The sequence below is a fragment of the Podarcis liolepis genome (assembly GCF_965112155.1).
Source record: "Podarcis liolepis genome assembly, chromosome: 2".
Lineage (NCBI taxonomy): Eukaryota > Metazoa > Chordata > Lepidosauria > Squamata > Lacertidae > Podarcis > Podarcis liolepis.
In genome coordinates, this window is record NC_139555.1 from 103,522,791 (window position 1) to 103,548,708 (window position 25,918).

The following is a 25,918-nucleotide window of genomic DNA, read 5'->3' on the forward strand; positions in this document are numbered from 1 at the left end:
GGATCTGGTAACCCTCCAGCCTCTCCTGAGCTGCAGAGGCTCAGGGCAGAGAGGCGGAGGGAACTAAGTTCCTGCAGGAGGAGTGGCCTGGAGAGGCGAGTCACCTGTGGATCGGGGCTGCCCTATGCCTTGGGGCAGTTAAAAGCTAGTCTGCCCCAGTCCCAAGTTGCGGGAGCAACTTTGTAGGTTGCCAGTTCCTACCTGAACCTTGTCCTGCGTTCCTGCCCTCACCTGACTCCCTGCCCTGCACCCAGCTCCAGCTTTTATGGACTGCCTCCATATTGCACCTTCGACCTTGGACTGGACTTGGACCTTGCCTCTTGGATTACCCATGGGACCAGCACAGGTGGACTCGTAATCTGGTGAACCAGGTTCGATTCCCTGCTTCTCCACATGCAGCTACTGGGTGACCTTGGGCTAGTCACACTTCTCTGAAGTCTCTCAGCCTCACTCACCTCACAGAGTGTTTGTTGTGGGGGAGGAAGGGAAAGGAGATGGTTAGCCGCTTTGAGACTCCTTAAGGTGAGTGAAAGGTAGGATATCAAGTCCAAATTCTTCTTCTTCTTCTTCTTCTTCTTCTTCTTCTTCTTCTTCTTCCCATTGATAGCCCTCTCCTCCAGCACAGCCAATGGTTCAAAGATGAGAGGTGAAGTTCAGCAACAACACTGGAAGGCCACAGGTTCCTCAGCCCTGATTTAGAGGGTGGTTGCCAACCTCTGGCCTGCTAAACTTCACTCCTTGAGCACCACACCTCCAAATCAGTTCATTGAAAGAAGTGCTGACTAGCTCTTTTTACAACAACTGAATGTTTTATGGGACCTGCTCTCAGAAAGTATCTGAAAACCATCTGGTCCCACCTGTAGCATGCAGGCTTGGAAGCGTGTAAGAAATGAGACTAGGTCAAGGTCAATTGGTGGGTCGTGTTTTTTCCATCTGTCCTTATTGCAGTTTAAAATCGCTGTCCAACTGCTGAAGATGATAGTAATAAACAACTCCATTAATGAGTGCCCTGTATATAAAAGAGAGAGAGAGAGTAGAGCAAGTATTTCTGCAAATACTGCCTTCTGGCTGGATGTCTACCAAGTTGACTCATTTTTCCAGGAAATGAGAGGGAGGCAAAAGGCCAATCAACTGGAGAGCACAATTTCTTTAAAAAGCCTATTAACAACCATAGTGCATCATGATTCCTATACTTTAGACTCATGATAATTTATTACTTTTGAGTTTTAAAAGGTACAACACAAGCGTATCTTAGAGACTCATAGATAGATAGATAGATAGATAGATAGATAGATAGATAGATAGATGATAGATAGATAGATAGATAGATAGATAATGATAGATTAGATAGATAGATAGATAGATAGATAGATAGATAGATAGACAGATGATAGAGATAGATAGATGATAGATAGATAGATAGATAGATAGATAGATAGATAGATAGATAGATAGATGATAGATAATAGATAGATAGATGATAGATAGATAATGATAGATAGATAGATAGACAGACAGACAGACAGACAGATAGACAGATAGACAGATAGACAGACAGATGATAGAGATAGATAGATAGACAGACAGATGATAGAGATAGATAGATAGATAGATAGATAGATAGATAGATAGATAGATAGATAGATGATAGATAGATAGATAGATAGATGATAGATAGATAGATAGATGATAGATAGATGATAGATAGATAGAGATAACAGAGACAGAATTCTGATATATTTAAGTTATATTATGCAAACTGTAAATATTAGCTCTTAGTTTGCAGCTAGAGCAAACCTTGCAATGAAGAAATTTATATGTTTAGATTTTTTTCTTAACAGGAGTTTGACAAGTCGGTGGGAGCTGTTTCAGCACTTGCCCAGGAGAGCTGGCTTCTCTCTATACATCAGAAGAAGTTGAAGACGCAGGTGTAAAGTAGAATACATGGGTCTCTCCAGTTCAGTTTAAAATGGGAACACATCTTTAAAATGGAAACACAAAGGATCTGCATCACAAGACCATTGTGAGGACATGGAGATTGTAAAGCACTCTGAATTTCCAAGGTGCTGTATAAATAATGAGCCATACAGTAATACCTCTGGTTGCAAACTGTCCTCCTTGCGAATGCCTTGGGTTACGAGCTCCGCTAACCTGGAAGTAGCTGCTCCCAGTAGCAAACTTCGCCCCGGGACACGAGAGAAAGTCGTGCACCGGAGGCCCCATTAGCAAAAGTCGTGTGCCTCAGGTTAAGAATGGTTTCTGGTTACAAACAGACCTCCAGAACGAATTAAGTTCGTAACTGGAGGTACCACTGTAGTTGTTTTGAAGATCGGGCAATTGGGGTAACCACATCCATTCATCCACAAGGAACAACAGATGCAAATACAGTAGTACCTCAGGTTAAGTACTTAATTCGTTCCGGAGGTCTGTACTTAGCCTGAAACTGTTCTTAACCTGAAGCACCACTTTAGCTAATGGGGCCTCCTGCTGCTGCTGCGCCGCCAGAGCACGATTTCTGTTCTCATCCTGAAGCAAAGTTCTTAACCTGAAGCACTATTTCTGGGTGAGCGGAGTCTGTAACCTGAAGTGTATGTAACCTGAGGCGTATGCAACCCGAGGTACCACTGTACCTGGAAGTTCTTCAACATGGGTTACAGTCTTTCCTGCTAGGAACATCATAAGCTGCCTTGTACTGAGTCAGACCACTGCCCCACCCAGAACAGTATTGTCTAAACTAGGGATATACAACATGGTACCATCCAGATGTTGATGAACTACATTTCCCATCAGCCCAACTCAGCATGGCCAATGGTCAGGGACAATGGGAGCTTTAGTGCAGCAACATCTGGATGGCATCACATTGACTTTCCCTGGTCTACACATACTGGGAGTCCCTGAGAGCCAGTGTGGTGTAGTGGTTAAGAGCCGTAGTCTTGTAATCTGGTGAACCAGGTTCGCGTCTCCGCTCCTCCACATGCAGCTGCTGGGTGACCTTGGGCTAGTCACACTTCAAAGAAGTCTCTCAGCCCCACTCACCTCACAGAGTGTTTGTTGTGGGGGAGGAAGGGAAAGGAGATTGTTAGCTGCTTTGAGACTCCTTCGGGTAGTGATAAAGCGGGATATCAAATCCAAACTCTTCTTCTTCTTCTTCACCAGGGTTTCAGAGAAGGGTTTTTCCCAGCCCTATTTGTCAATGCCAGGGGTTGAAACTTCTCTGCATGCAGAACGATAGTTTTGCCCCTGAGCTACAGCCCTTCACCAAACTATATGAGCAACCAGTCTGCTCTCTGGCTCACTTTTTGGAGAATACTATTCCCTGTAATTTCACATTCTTACGTTCATCATTCAGTAATTGGCCATCTATGTATCATTTTCCTTTAAAGAGCATTTTGCCATTCTACTAAAGGATCAATAGAGTATCCAGGAAGGAATTGCTTGGTTTTTTAAAAAAAAATAAACTTGTGTTGCAAATTTATTAAACATGCAAAGTCCAGGGGCTGGGGGCTGGGAAGCCTTTATGATGAGTTGTAAACCAAAGCATCTGTTTCGCATGCTATTTACCAGCAGTCAAATGGCCAGTCTGCATCCCACCTGTTACTGGCGAGATAGGTTTCAAAATAACCATTTCCTCTAGCCAGAGAAATAAAGGCCTGGCCGGTTTGTTAGTGTCAGATGGCACAGAATAGGTTGGTCAAACAACCTGAATTAATTTCATGTAAGGAAAAAGTGGAGCAGGACAGGCTGTGGGTGGTGTAGCGAGAACAAGTCCATCGAGGTAAAATTCCAAAGAATTATAGAGCTACATCTTGCTCTATAGGCAATATCAACCTTCCCCATGAGTTTCAAGGGTAATGACTTCAAGAGAAATGAGTGGCAGAGAGCATAGCCTGCTGGATCAGGCCAGTAGGCAATCTGCATCTGGTTCTCAAAGTAGCCAACCAGATCCCTGTAAGAAACCCCCAAGCAGGACCCCAGGACAGGAACGCTTTCCCCTCCTGTGATTTCCAGGAACTGGTATTCAGAGCTGCCTCCGTGTGTGGTGAGAGCCACTGTGTCCGTGTGTCCATGTCAGCCAGTGTGGTGTAGTGGTTAAGAGCGGTGGACTCGTAATCTGGTGAACCGGGTTCGCGTCTCCGCTCCTCCACATGCAGCTGCTGGGTGACCTTGGGCTAGTCACACTTCTTTGAAGTCTCTCAGCCCCATTCACCTCACAGAGTGTTTGTTGTGGGGGAGGAAGGGAAAGGAGAATGTGAGCCGCTTTGAGACTCCCTAGGGTAGTGATAAAGTGGGATATCAAATCCAAACTCCTCCTCCCCCTCCTCCTCCGAATGTGGAGCCATCATGTCTAGCAGCCATTGATAATCTTGACCTCCACGAATTTGTCCAAACCTCTTTTAAAGCCATTCAAGTTGGTGCCCATTACTGTTTCCTGTGACAGCAGGTTCCATGGTTTAACTCTGTGCTGTGTGAAGAAGTGCTCTCTTTTATCTGACCTGAATCTTCCAACATTCAGCTTCTTTTTTTAAAAAAAAAAAATTCAATGCAATTACAAACATAAAATCCAAAAGAAAAAAACAAAGCAAAACAAAACAAACATAAACCAAAAAAACACACCTACAAAGAAAACCATGCCATCATAATAATCTTTACGTATATATACACAAATTTACTTCCTTCCTCTGTTTTGAGACCTCAGGTTTTTTTAATCTTTCTGAATTGTTGTGTCTAATGTAAAATACCTCTATCTTTATACCTTTTGCACCGTTTTTCTATTTCTTTAACCCTGCAAAGCCTCATTTGTTACATACCAATATACTTACTCCAGAACAATGTTTTTTTCATGTATTCTTTAACACAATCCCATTCATTTGCTAATTTTTTGGTCCGATTGTCCCCTTAAGAATGCTGTGAACCTTGCCAAATTTATATACTCAAAAAGTTTAATTTGCCATTCTTTTATTGATGGGATCCCCCCCCCCCCATCCAGTTTTTTGCTATGAGCATCCTGGCAGCTGTTGTCGCATAGACGAATCATAGAATCATAGAATCATAGAGTTGGAAGAGACCCCAAGGGCCATCGAGTCCAACCCCCTGCCAAGCAGGAAACACCATCAGAGCACTCCTGGCATATGGTTGTCCAGCCTCTGCTTAAAGACCTCCAAAGAAGGAGACTCCACCACACTCCTTGGCAGCAAATTCTACTGTCGAACAGCTCTTACTGTCAGGAAGTTCTTCCTAATGTTTAGGTGGAATCTTCTTTCTTGTAGTTTGGATCCATTGCTCCGTGTCCGCTTCTCTGGAGCAGCAGAAAACAACCTTTCTCCCTCCTCTATATGACATCCTTTTATATATTTGAACATGGCTATCATATCACCCCTTAACCTCCTCTTCTCCAGGCTAAACATGCCCAGCTCCCTTAGCCGTTCCTCATAAGGCATCGTTTCCAGGCCTTTGACCATTTTGGTTGCCCTCCTCTGGACACGTTCCAGTTTGTCAGTGTCCTTCTTGAACTGTGGTGCCCAGAACTGGACACAGTACTCCAGGTGAGGTCTGACCAGAGCAGAATACAGTGGCACTATTACTTCCCTTGATCTAGATGCTATACTCCTATTGATGCAGCCCAGAATTGCATTGGCTTTTTTAGCTGCCGCGTCACACTGTTGGCTCATGTCAAGTTTGTGGTCTCATGTCAAGTTTGTGGTCATACAGGAATACTTTCCTTTTGACTTCCGGGTTAGCGCCATCGGCTAATGGCGGATTCCCTCCAAGCTCCAGAGGGAATCGGCTCCGCAGGATATGGGTCTTGCCGCTGCGGCGACGCAGGGACCCTCAAAAATCACAGGCGGTGAAGCCTGTGAACCTGGTGACTCAGCGGGCACCATTTGTGCCCCCCGACCCATGAAGGAGCCTTTTTAAAGGCTTCGGAATGGGGGACGGGGTGAGTGGCGCGGTGCTGAGAGTCGACTGCTTCTCCTATGGAGTGAAGCCGCATGCCATGGTCGGAGAGTGCTGACTTCTTCTTGTGAACAATTGGATTTTAAAGCAGCAACCCGTGAGTAGTACGGAAATTGGATTTCTAAAGAATTTTTTTTAAAAAAAATTTGAATTAGGCACGATCGGGGAAGGCGCAAACAGGAAGTCCGTCTCCCCGTCTTGTAAATAATCTAAAGCAAGGACTAACTAACTACGGTCAAGAGGATTTTTTTTCTTTTTTTATTGGGTAAAAGACACTAATTTCACGATTTGGCAGTTTAAGTAATTTTTACTGGAGGATAAGAGCTAATTTTCGGAGCTGAAGTGCCACCCCCCCGGACCCGGGAGTGATCCACGAGAGAGCCTGTTGGAGAGATATTGAAGAGCTTGACAGCTGTCAAATTAGCTGTCAAGACGGAAAAAGCGAACTTTGTTTTCTATTGTCTCTGCTGGTTATATTCGTTACAATTTGGTTATATTTTGTTGAAAACAAGGAAGAACTGACACAAACTAACTTGATTTTTGGATTTGAACTGGAAGGAATACTAAGTAACCAAAATCCCTCTAGAGGGGGTTTTGGGACATTACAAGAATGGCTGAAGGAGGGAAAACTCAAGCTAAATTGGACAGAATTTTCTTTCTCTTGGGAAAGCTACAAGGCCAAATTGATGTTTTGGCTACCAACGTTGCAACTCTGGACTTAACAGTAAACAAGTGCATTGAATTTGATAAGGATTTGATCCGGGAAGTTCATGCAGCTGGACAAGAGGAGAAATTTGAGAACTCTGAGAGTGTGGAGAAAGAGACACATGTTGTTTTTGAGGAAAGGGAAGGAGGAGATGTGGTGTTGCAGATGACAAAGGAGAGCCAGAGTCCTGACATGATGGCTATAAAGGAAAATAAGAACTTGATGATGAAAATCTGGTCCGAATTGGAGATTGAAGAATGGAGAGATCTCCCTATGTGGAGATCTGAAGACCTAAGGATTACAAATTTGATTAAGGTGAAAGTTGGAGCTTTGGGGACATTTGGACTTGAAGGGAGTAAGAAACAAGATTTGGGCTCCACTCTTAAGTATGGAGGTCTGGCTGGAGGAAACATTGACTATCAAAAAAACCGGCAGAGAGGAACTGAGAGACAATTAAGAGCCTCGGACGTGAGATCTTCAGGCTGATAGCAGATTAAGACTGAATGGACATTTGTTGGGGATTGAAACCGGGAAAGGGGACGGGGTGGGATTTGGGGACCCAAAGGGTGTATAATTATAATTCGTCTTTTTCTTTTTATTCTGTTTTGTTATTAGTATGAAAAGTGGGGAAGTCGTGGAAGGGAATTTGGGTCGACTTTAGAAAAAGGATTTAAGAATGAGTACAGTTGTATAAATTTTGATGTTTATAAGGTAAAATCGGTTTTTTAAAATGAATTAAATATAAAAAGGTTAAAAATTGGGGATAAGAACTTGTTGAACTAACAATTTGAATTGGAATATAAGAAGGGGAGGTGTGGGGAAGTCAGGGAAATATGTTATAGAAAATAAGGATTGTAAACCGTATGTTTTTAATTTTTCTTTTTCTTTTTTCTTTTTTGTTTTTTAAAATGGAAAATTTTCAATAAATATCTATTTTAAAAAAAGGAATACTTTCTTTTGATCGCCAGGAATGTCGTTTGTAATTATAGCTAAAAGGAATGCCTCCGGTTTTTTACTAAAAGATATTTTAAACATCTTTTTGATTTCTTCATATCAAAAAACACAAATCCTGAAATTGGTGTGGCTTGATGGTAGTCAAGAGCAGATTGGAGCACCCCAGTTATTAACTTATCCACCTTGAGCTTATCACCCAAAGTGGAAAGAGATGGTATAAATTTTAAAACTAAATAAACAAACCAAGAGAACTTTACATAATGATAAAGCCTGTTGAAATCAATTGAACTAATATGTGCTTAAGTCTTGATTGATTGATTGATTGATTGATTGATTTCAGCAAGATGCTGGTGCTAGGAGTTGGACAATGAGCAGAGTTTCTCGTGTTTCTACCTCCACTCTTATACACCTTTGTCCCTTTCTTTACAAAGTCCTCCTGGGTTTAATGTTTTAATGAGGTTGGGGGTGTTTCAAATAGTTTTCAAATTGTTGTGTGTAAACTTTTTGTTAGTTTTGTATGTCAGGTGTTTCTTTTAAGGGGAGAAGGTCAGGGCTGCCTTGGGAGTGGGCCCTGGCCAATATAATGTCTGGGGCAGGTACCACTAGGGTGGGCGCAGTGGGACACACCATCTCAGTGATCTTGAACAGGAGGAGGAGTGTGCTTTTATATTCTGCTGGAAGCCACCCAGAGCGGCTGGGCCAACCCAGTCAGATGGGCAGGGTACAAGTAAAAAATGTTGTTGTTGGAATCAAGCATTGATGGCTTATTCTTTGAACCAGTCTAGGATGTGTTGAATTTTTCAACTTCCAAATTCCAAAAATGAGGAGTGCTAAAAACTTGTAACATGGCATTGGAATTCAAAAGATATTTTGGCTAAATTAATATAATTTAGTTTTGCTTGGTAAGTAAAATGTGTGTAAAATTGCATAGAAATAATTAAAAATGATTGCCAGGTACTTGTAGTTATATTATTATTATTATTATTATTATTATTATTATTATTATTTAGCATTACCTGACATTTGCAGAAGGTAAAATAATAATCCTTTGTTCTTCCAAAAGGAGTTGTACGTGCTTCTTCATCAAATATAGACTTACCAAGCTAAATGTTGTCAAATCACAAAAAATAATAGCAGATCTGAATTCCTCACACCCAGAAACATATTTTTAGATAAAGGTAAAAGGTAAAGGACCCCTGGACAGTTAAGTCCAGTCAAAGGCGACTATGGGGTGCAGCGCTCATCTTGCTTGTCCCAAGAAAATCACAATTCTGCATTCAGAATGCATGGCCATGTATACTGTATTTTAATGTGAATGTGGGAAGCTCCTGTAGTGAGGGAAGAAACATGGTATCTTTTTGCTTCTAGATCTCCGTCTGCAGAGACTTTGTCAACTCTCAGGAGTAAAGTGAAGCATATACAGAAATGATGTTTCAAAGAACTTGGATTTTCCCATCACAACACAGGTTTCCAGGAAAGGTCTTGGCGAAGATTGCAATTAAGCCATAAGAATGGCCTTATCACTTGTGTGTGCTGCCAGGTTTCATATCTTGGGAAGGCAGGCAGAGAGCACTCGCATTACAAACATAGCTTTGGCATCATGCGGTTTCTGAATATATCAGAGGCCCGTTTACACTGATGAACTCATACCTGCTGACATTCTTCAAGGACCTCACAACTGGTATGGATGCTTTTCAGCCACAAAACGCTGGAGGGATTGATTGGAGTGGTCTCTCGAGCTTTTCTAAAGGGAAGGAAGGAAGAGATTCAGAGAAAGCTCTGGCTAAAAAGTCGCAGTCCTCAGTTGCTGAACTCTCGGAGCTTACTGACACTTTGCATACAAATGCATGGGACTGGAGCCCAGTAGCCCTTTATGTCCATTTTCTTAACATCTACAAAGCAAACTTTTTAAAATGCACACAGCTTGGACAATTCAGCTGCTATAATCTGAGTGGCTGTGCAGTCAAATGGGGCCAGACTTATTTTTTCATGGATGGGGGTAATTCTATTTATATACAGTGCTGCTTTTCCAGAAAAAGAGGTGCCAGAATTCACCATGAATTCTCTTATATTAGGGACGCTGGCGGTGCTGTGGTCTAAACCACTGAGCCTCTTGGGCTTGCCAATGAGAAGGTCGGCGGTTCGAATCCCTGCAACGGGGTGAGCTCCCGTTGCTCTGTCCCAGCTCCTAGCAGTTCAAAAGCACACCAGTCCTAGTAGATAAATAGGTATCACTGCGACGGGAAGGTAAATGGCATTTCCGTGCACTCTGGTTTCTATCCCAGTGTCCCGGTGCACCAGAAGCAGTTTAGTCCTGCTGGCCACATGACCCGGAAAGCTGTCTGTGGACAAACACCGGCTCCCTTGGCCTGAAACCAAGATGAGCGTCACAACCCCATAGTCACCCCTGATTGGACTTAACCATCCAAGGGTCCTTGACCTTTTTACCTTTCTCTTATAACGGCAATGGTGCCTGCCTGAGAGGTGCCGGAGCTGAGTTCTGGAGAGTTCGGGCTGAAAAAAAAGTCCTGTTTATATTCCACCTTTCTCCCAGTGCAGAAGCCAAAATAGCTCAAAGGTTCAATAATGGGACTGATTGCCATGAACACTGACATATGTGCCTAGGTTCCCCTATAGTCATCTATGGAGCATGCGGGGAGGGTGCTGGTGGTAGTAGTCAAGTTGCTCCTCTAACGTAAGGAGTGTTTGAGTCAATGGTTAGAACCTAAAAATACACATCCCAAGGGTCATCTAACCCAAAAACCTGCAATGGAGGAATCACAGCTAATGATGAAAAGATGGTTATCAAAAAAATCTGTTAGGAACATAGGATTCTGCCTCAGTATACCTGAAGGAGCATTTCCACCCCCATCACTCAGCCCAGACAATGAAGTCCAGTTATGAGGGTCTTCTGGTGGTTCCCTTATTGAGAGAAATGAGGTTACAGGGAACCAGGCAGAGGACCTTCTCGGCAGTGTCACCTTCCCTGTGGAACACCCTCCCATCAAATGTCAAGGAGATAAAGGACTACAAAACTTTTAGAAGACATCTGAAGGTAGCCCTGTATCAGGAAGTTTTAAATGTTTTAATGTTTTATTATGTTTTAAATGTACAGGAAGCTGCCCAGAGTGGCTGGGGAAACCCAGCCAGATGGGTGGGGTTCAAATAAAATCATCTTCACCATCATTGTTATTATCATTATTATCATTATTGTAACAAGTCAGACCACTTGGTCCTTCTTCTTTAGCGTTCACTCATAGCTGAGTAAGATTGTCTTCCACACACGGTTTTAACAGTGGGTCCGTACGTGACAATGGAGGCCAATTCTGGATCCATATGTCCTTCCACAGTGGGGACATAGGTTTTCGGGTGGGAGTTGATCACGGTGAGGGTTTGCCAAACATGCCTTGCTCTTAGCACGTTTCTCCCTTGTGTCCTGAGTTTGAGCATCTTCAAAGTCCATGACACCTTTGGTAAAAGCTGTTCTCCAACTGGAGCGCTTGCAGGCCAGTGTTTCCCAGTTGTAGGTGTTTATACTACATTTTTTAAGATTTGCCTCAAGAGGGTCTTTAAACCTCTTTTGTTGACCACCAGCATTACGCTTTCCATTTTTAAGTTGAGAATCTAATGAATTGTCTACACTGGCCAGGAGCAGTTCTCCAGGATTTCAGACAAAGGTCTCCCACAACCCTACCCAGGGATGCCAAGGTGTACTCTACCTCTGAGCTACATGTTCTACCACTGCAGTGTAGGTCTCATTCAAGTCCCTTTCCCAGGTTCCTTTGTTCTTTTGAATTACTCATGTCCTGCTGGACCTTAACAACACACTCAGAAACCATAACAACACATTGCATTTGGCTTGGGTAATCCGAGGATTCTTTCAGGCTAAAGAAACCTCAGCACAAGCAAGGAGGCAGATTGAGACTAAACTGCTCACTCACTCCATCATGGTAATATCTTGCAACAGTGCCAGCAAAAGCCACCTGTGCCAACAGTTTAAATTAGAGTTTCATGGCGCCTCTCCCAATTTCCATTGGTACAAGTGAAAGGAGAAACTCATTATATTTTGATTTTCTCTCCCTGTGGCCAGGTTGTTTATTTTAGGCACTTCAGCATGTGATACACAGAGGAAAAGCTGTGCTGAATGAAGTTGTGAGTTGCACTGTTGCCCCCCTGCATTTTCTTGCATGAAATGGCCAGGAAGCTGTGCTTTTGTGACAACAGCTGGGAGTCCTATTTCCTTAGCATTGTGGTACGATTTAGTGTTATCTTAATGTGATAACAAGCGTAGCCTGAATTATTTTTAGCAGGAAACACAATATGTGCTAATGAATAATAAAGGCTACGTGCAAAAGCATTAGCCGGCTTGCAACAGCTCCTTTTTGAGCCAATTATCACTTTTATTAATATGCCAGTAATTCATAAGAACTTCAAGTCCAATAGCAACATGTAGCACAGGACATGAATTTAAACTACCTACCACATAAAACGGGACTATTTAGGGAACAAGTCATCTTTGAGCAAATGTCCTCCTGTAATACTCTCAAATCTATAATTGAGCTTTGATAGGGATGGGGAGAAATACGTTCCAATTTGCATTAGAAAGTGAACCCACCTAAACTGCATTTTCTGTACCAAAAAGTGAACTGAAACACTTATTCCAAATTCACGCCTCTCTGAATTTTGTAATGCAGTCCGCCCACCATGCAAAAAAAAAAAAAAAGTGTATATTAAGGGAAATTGTGCACAAAAATGAGCATGTAATGTGCAAAGTGAAACCTCTTAGGGAAATCAGCTTGTAAAAATGATGTTTGCAAAAGTTCGGAGAAATGTACATGGAGATGAATGTTCACAATTTTTTTCAAAAAGAATTTTTGCTAACTGACGCAGGAATGTGGTGAACTAAACTTAAAATTGAAAGATGAGAAATGAGCGATATGGAAGTTGAAAGATTCTTCCATCCCTAGGTTGTCATAATTGTTTGTCTCAGCAGCCCTGGCAGACATAGGGCAAGGGTTCAGCTCAGGAGGTAGCATGCGCCCTGTTGTCTTAAACATAGACAGATATACCAATTATCTTAAATAGCTTGTTGATTGTACTGTTCACCTGACATGCTGGCTGTTGGTTCACTATAGCGCCTCATTTCCACAAGTGGCTTTTGGTCCAAACACATTCATGCTGTTTCAGTGCTGATCTCCTTGGTACCATTGGCCTTCCACTTCTTTGCTTTCGTTGTCCTCAGTCTCACCTGCCCACTCTGCCATTTAATTCTACAACCTGGGCAATCCATGTGATTTTGCTGATGAAGGGCGATCTCCAACTAAGCAGACCTACTATAACCATTCAGTTTAAATCCATTGATTTCAATGGGTCTGTGCCAGTAGTATAGAACCTCCAGTCTACAGGCTTAATTAGACCCACGAGGCCGTGTTGGCCAAGCCACGCCCACCTTTCCTACACCTGACATCATATATGTGTGGGGTAGGTAAAGATTAGGCTGGGCTAAAAGGAGGTTTGCAGCTCATCGCCAGAGCTTTCAAAGAGCTGTGCACTGGGCTTTGCAAGCACCACCCATATGGCCTGAAAAGCCATACACTTCACAAAGCTCTGGGTCTTTACTTTCAAACTATGTGGGCAGAAATGGGCCCCCTGATGCCATTGCGATGTCAGGTGATTGTTCAAAATGGATGGGGAGACAAGGATCTGGCCCACCACTCAGTCTGGTTCCCTACTCCTGGTCTACACTGCGTACAGCTAAAGCTGGATGTTGTCGAAAGCCTTAATGCTATATTTCATTTATTTATGAAGAGGATATATATCCCACTCATCTATTGCTACAACAATACTAACCATAATGGGTATTTTGCTTAAAGCAATCCTATAATGTACCACAAACCAAAACAAAGCTCACAATTAAAATGGCGAAAATAGGAGACAGGGTAAACGGCAGATAAAAGCACTTCATAAATCAAGGAATCTAATCAGGTCATAAAAACCATCCAACCCAGCAGGTTAAATGCCTGCCAAAATAAAAAATGTCTTAACTGGGCAGAAAGAAGCCAAGAGAAACAGGCCAAACAGACCACCTGCCGCAAGGAATTGCACGACCACAATCTACACCCAGAGGTTGGACCTCAACCACCTAGGGAGACCATGCAGCCTAGGGAAGTCCTTTATTTGAAGGGTTGCTTAGTTCAATTCTTTCCAGATTTGTTTCTCTACATGAAGATGCAGATCTGTGTTCTTTTGTCCTCTTTTTTGACAATGCATTCCCTGTATTGGTCTGTCACATGCAGATTCCATACAACTGAGCCTACCTGAGTACAATGAAAGCAAGCAAAAGCCACATAGGTTGCCATAGTAAGTAAAAGCAATTGAGGGCAAAGGCAGTAATGGCCCAGAACAAGGGAAGTAGTGCTGAGAAGCAGGAACCAGGGGGACCAAAAGATGCCAAACACCATTGGGAGAATGCAGAGGTATTCTCAAGCCAAACATCTGTATTGTTTCAACATTGCTTGGCAAGAAGAGTTGTTGTCCGACTCTTCATGACCCCATGGACCAGAGCACGCCAGGCACTGCTGTCTTCCACTGCCTCATGCAGTTTGGGCAAACTCATGCTGGTAGCTTCGAGAACACTGTCCAACTATCTCGTCCTCTGTCGTCCCCTTCTCCTTGTGCCCTCCATCTTTCCCAACATCAGGGTCTTTTCCAGGGAGTCTTCTCTTCTCATGAGGTGGCCAAAGTATTGGAGCCTCAGCTTCAGGATCTGTCCTTCCAGTGAGCACTCAGGGCTGATTTCCTTCAGAATGGATAGGTTTGATCTTCTTGCAGTCCATGGGACTCTCAAGAGTCTCCTCCAGCACCATAATTCAAAAGCATAAATTCTTTGGCAATCAGCCTTCTTTATGGTCCAGCTCTCACTTCCATACATCACTACTGGGAAAACCATAGCTTTAACTATACAGACCTTTGTTGGCAAGGTGATGTCTCTACTTTTTAAGATGCTGTCTAGGTTTGTCATTGCTTTTCTCCCAAGATGCAGGCATCTTTTAATTTCGTGACTGCTGTCACCATCTGCAGTGATCATGGAGCCCAAGAAAGTAAAATCTCTCACTGCCTCCATTTCTTCCCGTTCTATTTGCCAGGAGGTAATGGGACCAGTGGCCATGATCTTCGGGGTTTTTTATGTTGAGCTTCAAACCATATTTTGCACTCTCCTCTTTCACCCTCATTAAAAGGTTCTTTAATTCCTCCTCATTTTCTGCCATCAAAGTTGTCATCTGCATATCTGAGGTTGTTGATATTTCTTCCAGCAATCTTAATTCCGGCTAGGGATTCATCCAGCCCAGCCTTTTGCATGTTGAAGAGTAATTCCCCCCAATACCATCGCTGATAATTTGTTTGAGTGGCTGAAATATGAATGAAAATTATATAATATTTGGTGCAGTCCTCTTTTATATAAACATTAGATTTACATGAAAGCCACTATTAAGATATTGCAGTGTTTTCAATGAGTTAATGGATACTCTTTGCCTCTTTATGTTGCCTCTTTTTGCAGAATATGATACAACAGTTTCCCTGAACTTATACCCGATGTATATGTGTGTGTTTGTGGATAGGGGCAAGAATAATTTTTTGCTTGTCTCTTTAGAGGAGCACTTGACATGTGTCAGACACATCACAGCTGTGTAGAATTCCTCCGTTTCAAGTAAATGTCAAAGGGGTTCCTCTATTGAAAATAATCAATGTCTTTGACGGATAAAAAGAGGTAGGACAGTGACATATTTAAATACATCCTGACAGCCTTTTAACTGTACCTTTTTCTGTCAGTCTATAGGGTTTGACTTTTAACTGGTGCCCAGGAGAAATATGACTGGCTATACAGCCCTGAACTTTCAAAAGATGGGATGGTAGACTGAAGTACTTTCCTAATTTCTATTCAAGGTTAACTATATATATTTTTAAATATTTAATTGCTCATTTTAATACCTTTGTCAGATTTTTATTTTTAAAAACTCTCCTCAAGGTTTCCTCAGAGAACACCTTTCCCCCTCAGCTCCTTTCGACCCTGATTAGGGAGGCCCCATACTGGAGGCTAAAGCTGTCACCTCAGCGAGCTTCTGCTAGCACCACTTTAGGATTGACAGTTGGGTTTCATCAAAAGCTCATCTGCTCACTCTTGAGAGGCAAGCGGAGAGTGAAAAGAGGTTATTAATATATTGATTATGAAATATTCAAGCACTTACCCATACAAGACAAGGGTGAGTCAAGAGTAATTTCATTAAAAATACTTCTTACCAAATTCAGTTTTAATAGATTCCTTTACATCCTAACACCCGAGACCTTCACATTTTTTGTACTGAGGGCAAGACATTCACGGGATGGAGAACATGTGGGTCCAATTCTGCCTGGTGCTCATTGGAGCTGGTGAGAAAGAAAGCAGGGAGTCCAACAGTAGGTGGCGCCAGAGCCAATGACAGGCAGAGTCAACTGGGGTCTGGTTCACACTGTACGTTTAGAACACTATGATGCATTTATTTATTTATTTATTTATTTATTTATTTATTTATTTATTTCATTTATACCCCACCTTTTTCTCCAAAGAGCTCAAGACAGCATACATGGTTCTCCTTCCTACACCAACCCTGCAAGGTAGGATAAGCTGAGAGGCAGTGACTGGGCCAAGGTCACCCATGAGCTTCATGGCTGAGTGGTGATTTGAACGCTGGTCTCCCAGGTCATAGTCCAGCACTCTAACCATTATGTTTTAAACAGTCATAGCAAAGGCTAGGTAGGATCAATCCATTTTCACCTTGGTACAATGTGCTATCCCTCATACTCAAACCCAAGAGCATCTTGGGAGCCCCAGTAGTGAGCCGCTGAAGTTATATGACCACTTGGCCACATTCATATTGCAGATATTCATATTGTACAGCTTGAAGAAATCGGATAAAAAAACCTGACTCCTCTTGGAACAAAAATTGTCCAGACCCATAAATATAATTCACAGCTTTACTAACAGAATCTTCTTCATAACAGGTACAAAAACAAACAATGATACATCCAAATAATTCCATAAGACATATACTTGTCAAAGGATAGGTTCATCTTCTAAGTAATATTACATAGCTCCAAAAAGAACTAAAATCAAGTGTAGTTCTCTCTCTACAGCCTGCAGCTGTTTTCTCTCCTTGAAAGGCTCATTTGCTCATATTTCTCCCACTTTGGTTGGGAAGAAAAGAACAAAGGCAACTCCCTTTAAAATGGTGATTTGCAACTAAATGCCTTCTTCATGTGATCTAAAGTTAAACACCACATGTGAGCTAGCTACGTAAGAAATTCACGTGCGGCCAACTTGAGCACAGATTGGAATACAGCTATCAACTGCTCCCCAATTTCACAGGGATGTTTCCACCGGGGGGGGGGGACATACACAGTTCCATAATCTATGATAAAATGTATTTTTTAAAAAAAAAAGTGTTTTGGAGGGAATGCATAGAAAAGCATGCCGAAAAACGTAAGTTTTAGGGAACATGTACAAAATGTTTGTGCTGAAGGGAAATGTGTATAATTTGCATGCACAATTTCGGGGTTTCAAAATATATCTATCCATCCCAGCAACAAAGGAGATGTACCTGTTACTGCTCATGTATGAAAATGACACAGAATGGAAACTAGTTAATCCCTACCTGTGCTGCGAACAAGAAGTGCACCCCAGTCCTGGGCATTCCTCTATTGTACAGGCATTCATCGGCCATCTGTGTTTCAGTGCTGCACTTTGACTGCTTTCCTTCAAAGCACCTGATAACTTGCTTGACACCTCGAAGAGTTTCTTAAAATATTCCTAAACCTTTGGCATCCGTTCCTACCTTGGACCTCATGCATAAAACATTTATCCAGTCAGCAGCTTTAGGCAAGAGGAACAGCCAGGTTCCATCCATCAATGTCAGCCGCTGAATTACCAAGTGATTTAGGATCCTTTAATAACTCTTTTTCTTTATGACTATATTAGTAAACAATCACAATACTGCTGGCACCTTGTGGGGTTTTTTTGGGGGGGGTGACATGTGTATTTTTAGCATCATCAAAGCCTCTTGATATGGTCCTTCCTCGTTAGCGTCCTTAGTTCACAATTTATTATTTTTTTTTATTTGTTCCCCGAAATGCTTTTCATTTCACAGAAACAGTAATGTTTCGTTTGTTTGTTCTATCGCCCTTCCTTGATTTTTTTTTCAATCATATGTGAAGGTCAACCAAACCAATTCACACGATCTCTGCTGGGATTAAACAAGCAAGCAAAACTCAGGGAAAAGTCAAGGTTAAATATGGGCTTTACATTACCAATTATACGTTTCATTCATCACCGATCAAAACAGTGAAAGGTTGTGCTTTTGGGAAGACTCTTAATAGAAGGCAAGTGAATAGGCGGCGGGCTGGGGGGGGGAGGAATCATTGCACGACAAGGCTTCTGCTGTTGTCCAGCTCCTATGAGCTGGGATCAATTCACTCGGTCAGGTGATGCACGAGGCAAGTTCAGCACCATTCGAATAGGCACTAAATTAATAAATAAGCAAAAGCTAGGGAAGGGCTGTGTCTCAGAGCACATCCTTTGCATGCAAAAGCTCCCAGGTTCTATTCCCAGTAATTCCAGGTAGGGGTAAGAAATTTCCTTCTCTGAGATCCTGGAGATCAATGAAGACAATAGGGTTGTACACAGACCCCACCCACCCATCGGAACCCGCCATGTGGCCCTGAATCAGGTCTATTCACTCCTGAGGCCACCTACGCTGTCTGAGTTCCATCCACAAAATGAGAGGGTGGGGCTATTTTTAAAAGGGGGGTTAACCCCTGTTTTAATGTACAGCCCAAACAGACTTTCAAAGTTATCTGCCCATGGAACATGCTCTGTCTTCATTGGGGTGTTTTTGTGTGTTTTTCTTCCATAAGGTTTTCTTTGGGGGGGGGGATACGGCCTCAGTCCAGTATATCTGAAGGAGCGTCTCCACCCCCATCCTTCTGCCCGGACACTGAGGTCCAGCACTGAGGGCCTTCTGGCGGTTCCCTCACTGCGAGAAGCCAAGTTACAGGGAACCAGGCAGAGGGCCTACTCGGTAGTGGCGCCTGCCCTGTGGAATGCCCTCCCACCAGATGTCAAAGAATAATAAACAACTATCTGATGTTTAGAAGACATCTTAAGGCAGCCCTATTTAGGGAATATTTTTATGACTGATGTTTTAATGTATTTTTAATCTTTTGTTATCTTTGTTATCTTTGAGTGATGTATGAAAGTGAGAGCTGGACCATAAAGAAGGCTGATCGCCGAAGAATTGATACTTTTGAATTATGGTCTGGAGGAGACACTTGAGAGTCCCATGGACTGCAAGAAGATCAAACCTCTCCATTCTGAAGGAAATCAGCCCTGAGTGCTCACTGGAAGGACAGATCCTGAAGCTGAGGCTCTAATACTTTGGCCACCTCATGAGAAGAGAAGACTCCCTGGAAAAGACCCTGATGTTGGGAAAGATGGAGGGCACAAGGAGAAGGGGACGACAGAGGACGAGATGGCTGGACAGTGTTCTCGAAGCTACCAGCATGAGTTTGACCAAACTGTGGGAGGCAGTGGAAGACAGGAGTGCCTGGCGTGATCTGGTCAGTGGGGTCACGAAGAGTCGGACATGACTAAACAACTAAACAACAACAATCTTTGGTTAGAAGCCGCCCAGAGTGGCTGGGGAAACCCAGTCAGATGGGTGGGGCATAAATAATCAATTTATTGATATTATTCTTTATTTGCAGCCCTTTGAGTGGCCCCAAGCATGCTGACGTCTCCCTTCTTGTGCCTGAGGGGATGCTGTCTTTGCTACATAAGAACTGACACTTGGATAATGGGTCTGCTGTTAGCATACAGGGTAATGGTCAGTTGGTAGAGCATTGGGACTCTTGATCTCAGGTGGGTTTGAGCCCCACGTTTGGCAAAGGAGTCCTGCATTACAGTGGGTTGGTCTAGATGACGCTCATTGTCCCTTCCAACTCTAGAATTCTGTGATTCTATTTAACCTGATGGTCACTGTGCAGAGCAGATAGCAAGTGATGCATAGCACTCCTCTGAACATGAGAGATCAACACTGGATGCACCTGGCCAACAGCCATGTCTTCCTTAAATAACCCTCCCTGTGTCACGAATTCTTCACGGCGCTTTAGCAGAAATGCTCAGAGTTCTAGGTTTTCAGTGCAGTACAGTGGTACCTCGGGTTACATATGCTTCAAGTTACAGACGCTTCAGGTTACAGACTCCGCTAACCCAGAAATAGTACCTCAGAACTTTGCTTCAGGATGAGAACAGAAATCGTGCTCTGGTGGTGCGGCAGCAGCAGGAGACCCCATTAGCTAAAGTGGTGCTTCAGGTTAAGAACAGTTTCAGGTTAAGAACGGACCTCCGGAACGAATTAAGTACTTAACCCAAGGCACCACTGTATATTTATTTTGAGCTATATATACAAATATCTACAGGCTATAATACGCAAGCAGTTCATACAGTCAAACAGAGTACCTGGCTGCACCTTAAGGCAAATAGGAAGACCTCTAACTCTCTCTCTCTGACCACACTCCTCTACACCACCTCTTTACTGCTGGACAGGTTTCCCTTTTAAACCAATGACAGCCAATCAACTGCCAGCACATTACCTCTAAGTCATTCTGACCCAGCACTTGCATAGAAAGTATTGCAGGCTGGTTGCATCAGCCAGTTGCATCAGCTAGCAAACTCAAGCCTGCAGACTTGCTATCTCACACAGCATTCTGTGATTCCCGACAGTCTGATGCCTAGATATTCTGTCGGCCTTGACAGCCCCCCATGGCAACGTGTTTCACAGGTTAGGCAATCTGATGTGGAGCACTGTTAGGAATCACAAATTGAAGCCCTGGCTTTTCTCTCTTTTCTCTGGGCGATAGCCAAGGAGAGAAAATATTCCCCTTGCCTATGTGTTGACAGCAGCTGATGTGCCCAAGGCCATAAAACTTTGCCTTAATTTTTTAGAAAAGAAAAACAGAAGGAGAAAAAGTACAAGGAGGAGGAGGAGGAGGAGTATCTTTCCCTCCACACGTCCCTCCAAAAACACACTGCATGGTTATCAACTTGAGAACATGTCCTACAGGCATTTATATCCTGGGTTTTAGTTCTAGAAGTCACCAGGAAAGACAAAAGGAGCCATTTTCTGTGGCCGAGGGGGACATTTTCTGCAACTGCTAATTTGTTAAGGTTGACATTTGCTCTACGGCCCCTTCTTTATTAGAAATAGTTTTCCATATTGTAATTTGCACCGTAATATCATATCACAGCACTTAGTAAGAAAGACATCAACAGATCTATTACGAGAAACGGGAGGCAGGGGAGGGAGGAGATCAAGAAACTTGGTTGGCTTGTGTTGTATATTGACTTTTGCTCAGCCTTTCCAAATAGTTTCATTAAATTTGTGCCATCGAAAACATAACATATAGACCTTTCAAGCAGAAATTCATAACCAGACAAAAGTAACACCATTGTTTTTCTCCCCTCCATGTCGCGATTTTTCATCCGTTCCATTATATTCTACAGAGCCTGTCATTTTTCTTTAAATGGTTTTGATAAAGGATCTCTTCTCCTACTAGGTCCAATATTATTATTCACGAGCAAGTATTATGTATCAGGCCTCTGGAAAACATCTAACCCAGCTTTTTTGTAATGCTTTGTAGAGTTTTGCAGTGCACTATAAATATTTCTCCAGCACTACACAAAACTTTTAAACTTCACATTGGCACTTTATTTTTTGGCAGGGTTTCTGGGCCTCTTGAAGATACACATGAATTCAAGGACAAAATAAATATTGCAAACAACCCTCTTCTTTAGAAGTGCTCCCACACATTCCCCCTTGTCTGAGTAGATGTGGGGCTGAATTCTCTTGTTTGGCCATCAACAGATAGATTTTCTGGCATACTGAACCACCTGCTACCATTCTATACCATGTACAGTGGTACCTCGGGTTACATACGCTTCAGGTTACATACGCTTCAGGTTACGGATTCCGCTAACCCAGAAATAGTACCTCAGGTTAAGAACTTTGCTTCAGGAGAAGAACAGAAATCGTGTGGCGGCAGCGGGAGGCCCCATTAGCTAAAGTGGTGCTTCAGGTTAAGAACAGTTTCAGATTAAGATCGGACCTCCAGAACGAATTAAGTACTTAACCCGAGGTTAAGTACTTAACGCCGTTTACCTTCCCGCTGGAGCGGTACCTATTTATCTACTTGCACTTTGATGTGCTTTCGAACTGCTAGGTTGGCAGGAGCTGGGACCAAGCAACAGGGGATTCACGGGGATTCGAACCACTGACCTTCTGATCAACAAGCCTTAGGCTCATTGGTTTAGACCACAGTGCCACCCGCGTCCTTAGAGAGGTATCTACACAGCTATTTAAAAAAGCGCTCTGAAAATGCTCTGGGGGAAAATCAGTTTTAAAGCTCACAATGTAACATTTCATGGAGTTCTGATTTCAGCTCTACAGCACCATCTGGTGTCACTGTGCTGTAATGCATTTATAACGTTTGAGTTTTACTAATGTAGCTGAGTCCTAAGTCACTACACAGGATGGAAATGGGAGCCAGTAATTAAAATTAAAACTCACAAGCAGAACAATCTGTTTTGCGCTTGGCCCAGTTGCATGGAATGAGTGACAGGAACACAGGAAGTGAGGTTGCATTTGACTTTGGTATGTGAAAAAGAAGTGAAATTAGTCCAAAGACAGCCTCTAGGTTAAAAAGATGCAAAAATGATTTTGTTCACCATATGGTGGGAACTTTCTGATATCAGAGACTTATGGAGGGTCATTGTTACAGTTTGTTGTTGTTGTTGTTGTTGTTGTTGTTGTTAACCATTGCATGAATCCATAATTAAAATACAAAATAACAATAAAACATATACATATACAAAAGCTCTTTTTAAATGTGGCCAGTTCAGGTTGAAAGTCCTTCACCCTGGGGGTGAAAGAGACAATGTAAAGAATGTTTAAACCTCTTTGTGGATGATGAAGACAATTTAATTAAAATTTGCTTACATTTGAAAAAGTATATCCTGTTTTTCAGCCTGGCAATAGGCCTGCAAGGCAGCTGACAGCAAAAGGGAATCAGTACACAAAGATTATGAGAATAATAGATAATAATGACCATATTCACATCATGCATTTAAAGCACCACGATACAGCCATGTCGCTTCCCTCAGAGAATTCTGGGAGCTGTTATTTGTTAAGGGTGCTGAGAGTTGTTTAGGAGACCCCTATTTCACTTCCAGAGCTACAATTCTCAGCAGTTTAACAATCAATCCCTCTTCACAGAGAACTCTGGGAACAGTAATTCTGGGAGGTATATAGTGTAAGCCGTGGGTTTTTTGGGGGGGGGTCGCAGGCGTGAGCATACCCCTAAACATTTTGTGAATCTTTGTATTTTTGTCCATTTACTGTACCTATTTTCCCTGATTTGAACTATAAAAGATTTTCTTGAGTCAAAATTAGAGTACCCCTAAACATTTTTTAAGAAAAAAAAGCCCTGAGTGTAAGTACTCCATCTCGGCTTGGCTCAGGCTTAAGGTGTAAGCCCCCCCCCCCCCCCAGGACATTCTGGAGACATGGTGGAGGCAGAACAGGGCTGGTGGAGATTTAAAAAGGTAAAGCACCTCTGGCAGTTAAGTCCAGTCATGAATGACTCTGGGGTTGTGGCGCTCATCTCGCTTTACTGGCCAAGGGAGCCAACGTTTGTCCGCAGACAGTTCTTCCGGGTCATGTGGCCCATATGACTAAGCTGCTCCCGGCAAAACCAGACAGCACATGGAAACGCCATTTATCTTCCTGCCGGAGTGGTACCTATTTATCTACTTGCACTTTGACGTGCTTTTGAAATGCTAGGTTGGCAGGAGTAGGGACCAAGCAATGAGAGCTCACCCTGTCGCGGGGATTCGAACCGCCGACCTTCCGATCGGCAAGCCCAAATGGCTCAGTGGTTTAGACCACAGCGCCACCTGATTCTAAACTCCATTCCCCTTGGTCACATGACCTAGCAACCCAGCAGAAGTCACAAGGGGGAAAGGGTGGCATAAGTCTGTTTTTCAGGCTTGCTGAGTTTGGAACAAGGGAAGTTACACTGGCATAATTTACCCCAATGTAAACTGTGCGGGCTTCCTATCATTTGGGTCGCTCTGATACTGTCTGAAATATCACAAGCCAGGCAAAATGGACAATCCCTGCATGCTCTTTCGGCAGGTTTGCATCAGCTCTAGATGTTTCTGGAGCCCAGGAAAATCCTACAAAAGTCACTGCAGAACTGCCGGACCCTGGTTAAGCAGAACTTTCCTGCTGGCTCTCTTCAGCCATCCCTTCTCATTTGTTTCCAGTCGCTTCAGAATCTGCTCATTTCCCAGCGCTGTCTCACGCTCTATGCATCTCTTACTGTAATCCAGTAGCTGGTGTGTGCCTTTAAAAAAAACTTTACTGATCAAAAACTCCCACAGCATAATAAATGTAATTGAATTTGATTTTAACAGTATCAGATAATCTCCCAAGAGATAAATAACCAGCCTTGGAAAGATTATTATTTTTCTGCTTTATAAGCACTGTAGGATGTTTCATTGGCAAAAGGTCTGCAGAGACTGCTCCTTGCTCTGGTGGGTGGCACTTCATCTCCCAGAATCTACGATCCAGCAAAAAAAAAAAATATCCATCAACGGCCCGACCAATTGAGAGGCATCGATTGGCCTCATTTCTATGGCAACCCATTAGTTCTTACATCTCCACCTCATATGCACTGATTAACCCAACGCCTTGTCTCCCTTGCTGCATGACAAAAAATTGAGCCTCTGCCCAATGGTGAAGACACATCATGGTTGAGCACGAGACAAAATGGAAACAGATGTCAGCAGCACCCATCTTTGGGGATTCTCACCAGGTAGCTGAAATGCACAATGGCCGGCCCTACTATTAGGCAACTGCCATCAAGTGGTGGTAGATCATCATCATCAGATGATGTCATCAGATGGTGACAGCAGTGACAAAATTAAAAGACGCCTGCTTCTTGGGCGAAAAGCGATGACAAACCTAGACAGCTTCTTAAAAAGCAGAGACATCACCTTGCCAACAACCACAGATATGCAGATGACACAACCTTGATGGAAGAAAGTGAGGAGGAATTGAAGAACCTTTTAATGAGAGTGAAAGAAGAGAGCGCAAAATATGGTCTGAAGCTCAACATCAAAAAGACGAAGATCATGGCCACTGGTCCCATCACTTCCTGGCAAATAGAAGGGGAAGAAATGGAGGCAGTGAGAGATTTTACTTTCTTGGGCTCCATGATCACTGCAGATGGTGACAGCAGTCACGAAATTAAAAGATGCCTGCTTCTTGGGATAAAAGTCATGACAAACCCAGACAGCATCTTAAAAAGCAGAGACATCGCCTTGCCGACAAAGGTCCGTGTAGTTAAAGCTATGGTTTTCCCAGTAGTGATGTATGGAAGTGAGAGCTGGACCATAAAGAAGGCTGATCACCGAAGAATAGATGCTTTTGAATTATGATGCTGGAGGAGATTCTTGAGAGTCCCATGGACTGCAAGAAGATCAAACCTATCCGTTCTTAAGGAAATCAGCCCTGAGGAGCCCTGGAAGGACAGATCCTGAAGCTGAGGCTCCAGTACTTTGGCCACCTCATGAGAAGAGAAGACGCCCTGGAAAAGACCCTGATGTTGGGAAATATGGAGGGCACAAGGAGAAGGGGGTGACAGAGGACGAGATGGTTGGACAGTGTTCTCAAAGCTACTAACAGGAGTTTGACCAAACTGCGGGAGGCAGTGGAAAACAGGAGTGCCTGGCGTGCTCTGGTCCATGGGGTCACGAAGAGTCGGACACGACTAAATGACTAAACAACAACAACAAATCAGGTGGTGGGGAGCATCAGTGGGAGGACAAAGCTGTACGTGTGACACATGGCCTTTCTTAAACCATAAGGTAGCTTGGAAGACACTGTTGCATCTCCAGGGCTGAAGCAAGATTCAGCTGCCAGCCCTGTTGGCTTCTGTATGTGGGAAAGCAGGCAAGTGTGGGCACCATCTCATCCACCTATGGTGGAAAAGTGTCTTGGCCAAGCACCTTCATGCAGGTGCGACTGGTGGCATCACAGTACACCTGGTTTCCCGGGAGTAGAACCACTGCTGCTTGCCTGCACAGCGCCAGCCTACCTGCCACCTTGCCCCTTCCCATTCCACAGCACTGCCTCTCCCCACCAGCTACTC

The 25,918-nt window shown here is 43.2% G+C and overlaps 1 long non-coding RNA gene across 1 annotated transcript in view; it reads right to left on the bottom strand.

The window, feature by feature from the left end:
* Window positions 1-350: 350 nt before the first annotated feature.
* Window positions 351-25,918, bottom strand: part of LOC310702212 — a 610,091-nt gene continuing 584,523 nt past the window's right edge. The window contains exon 3 of the long non-coding RNA XR_014523362.1: window positions 351-417. This is a non-coding gene — a long non-coding RNA (uncharacterized lncRNA). The remainder of the gene's footprint in view (window positions 418-25,918) is intronic.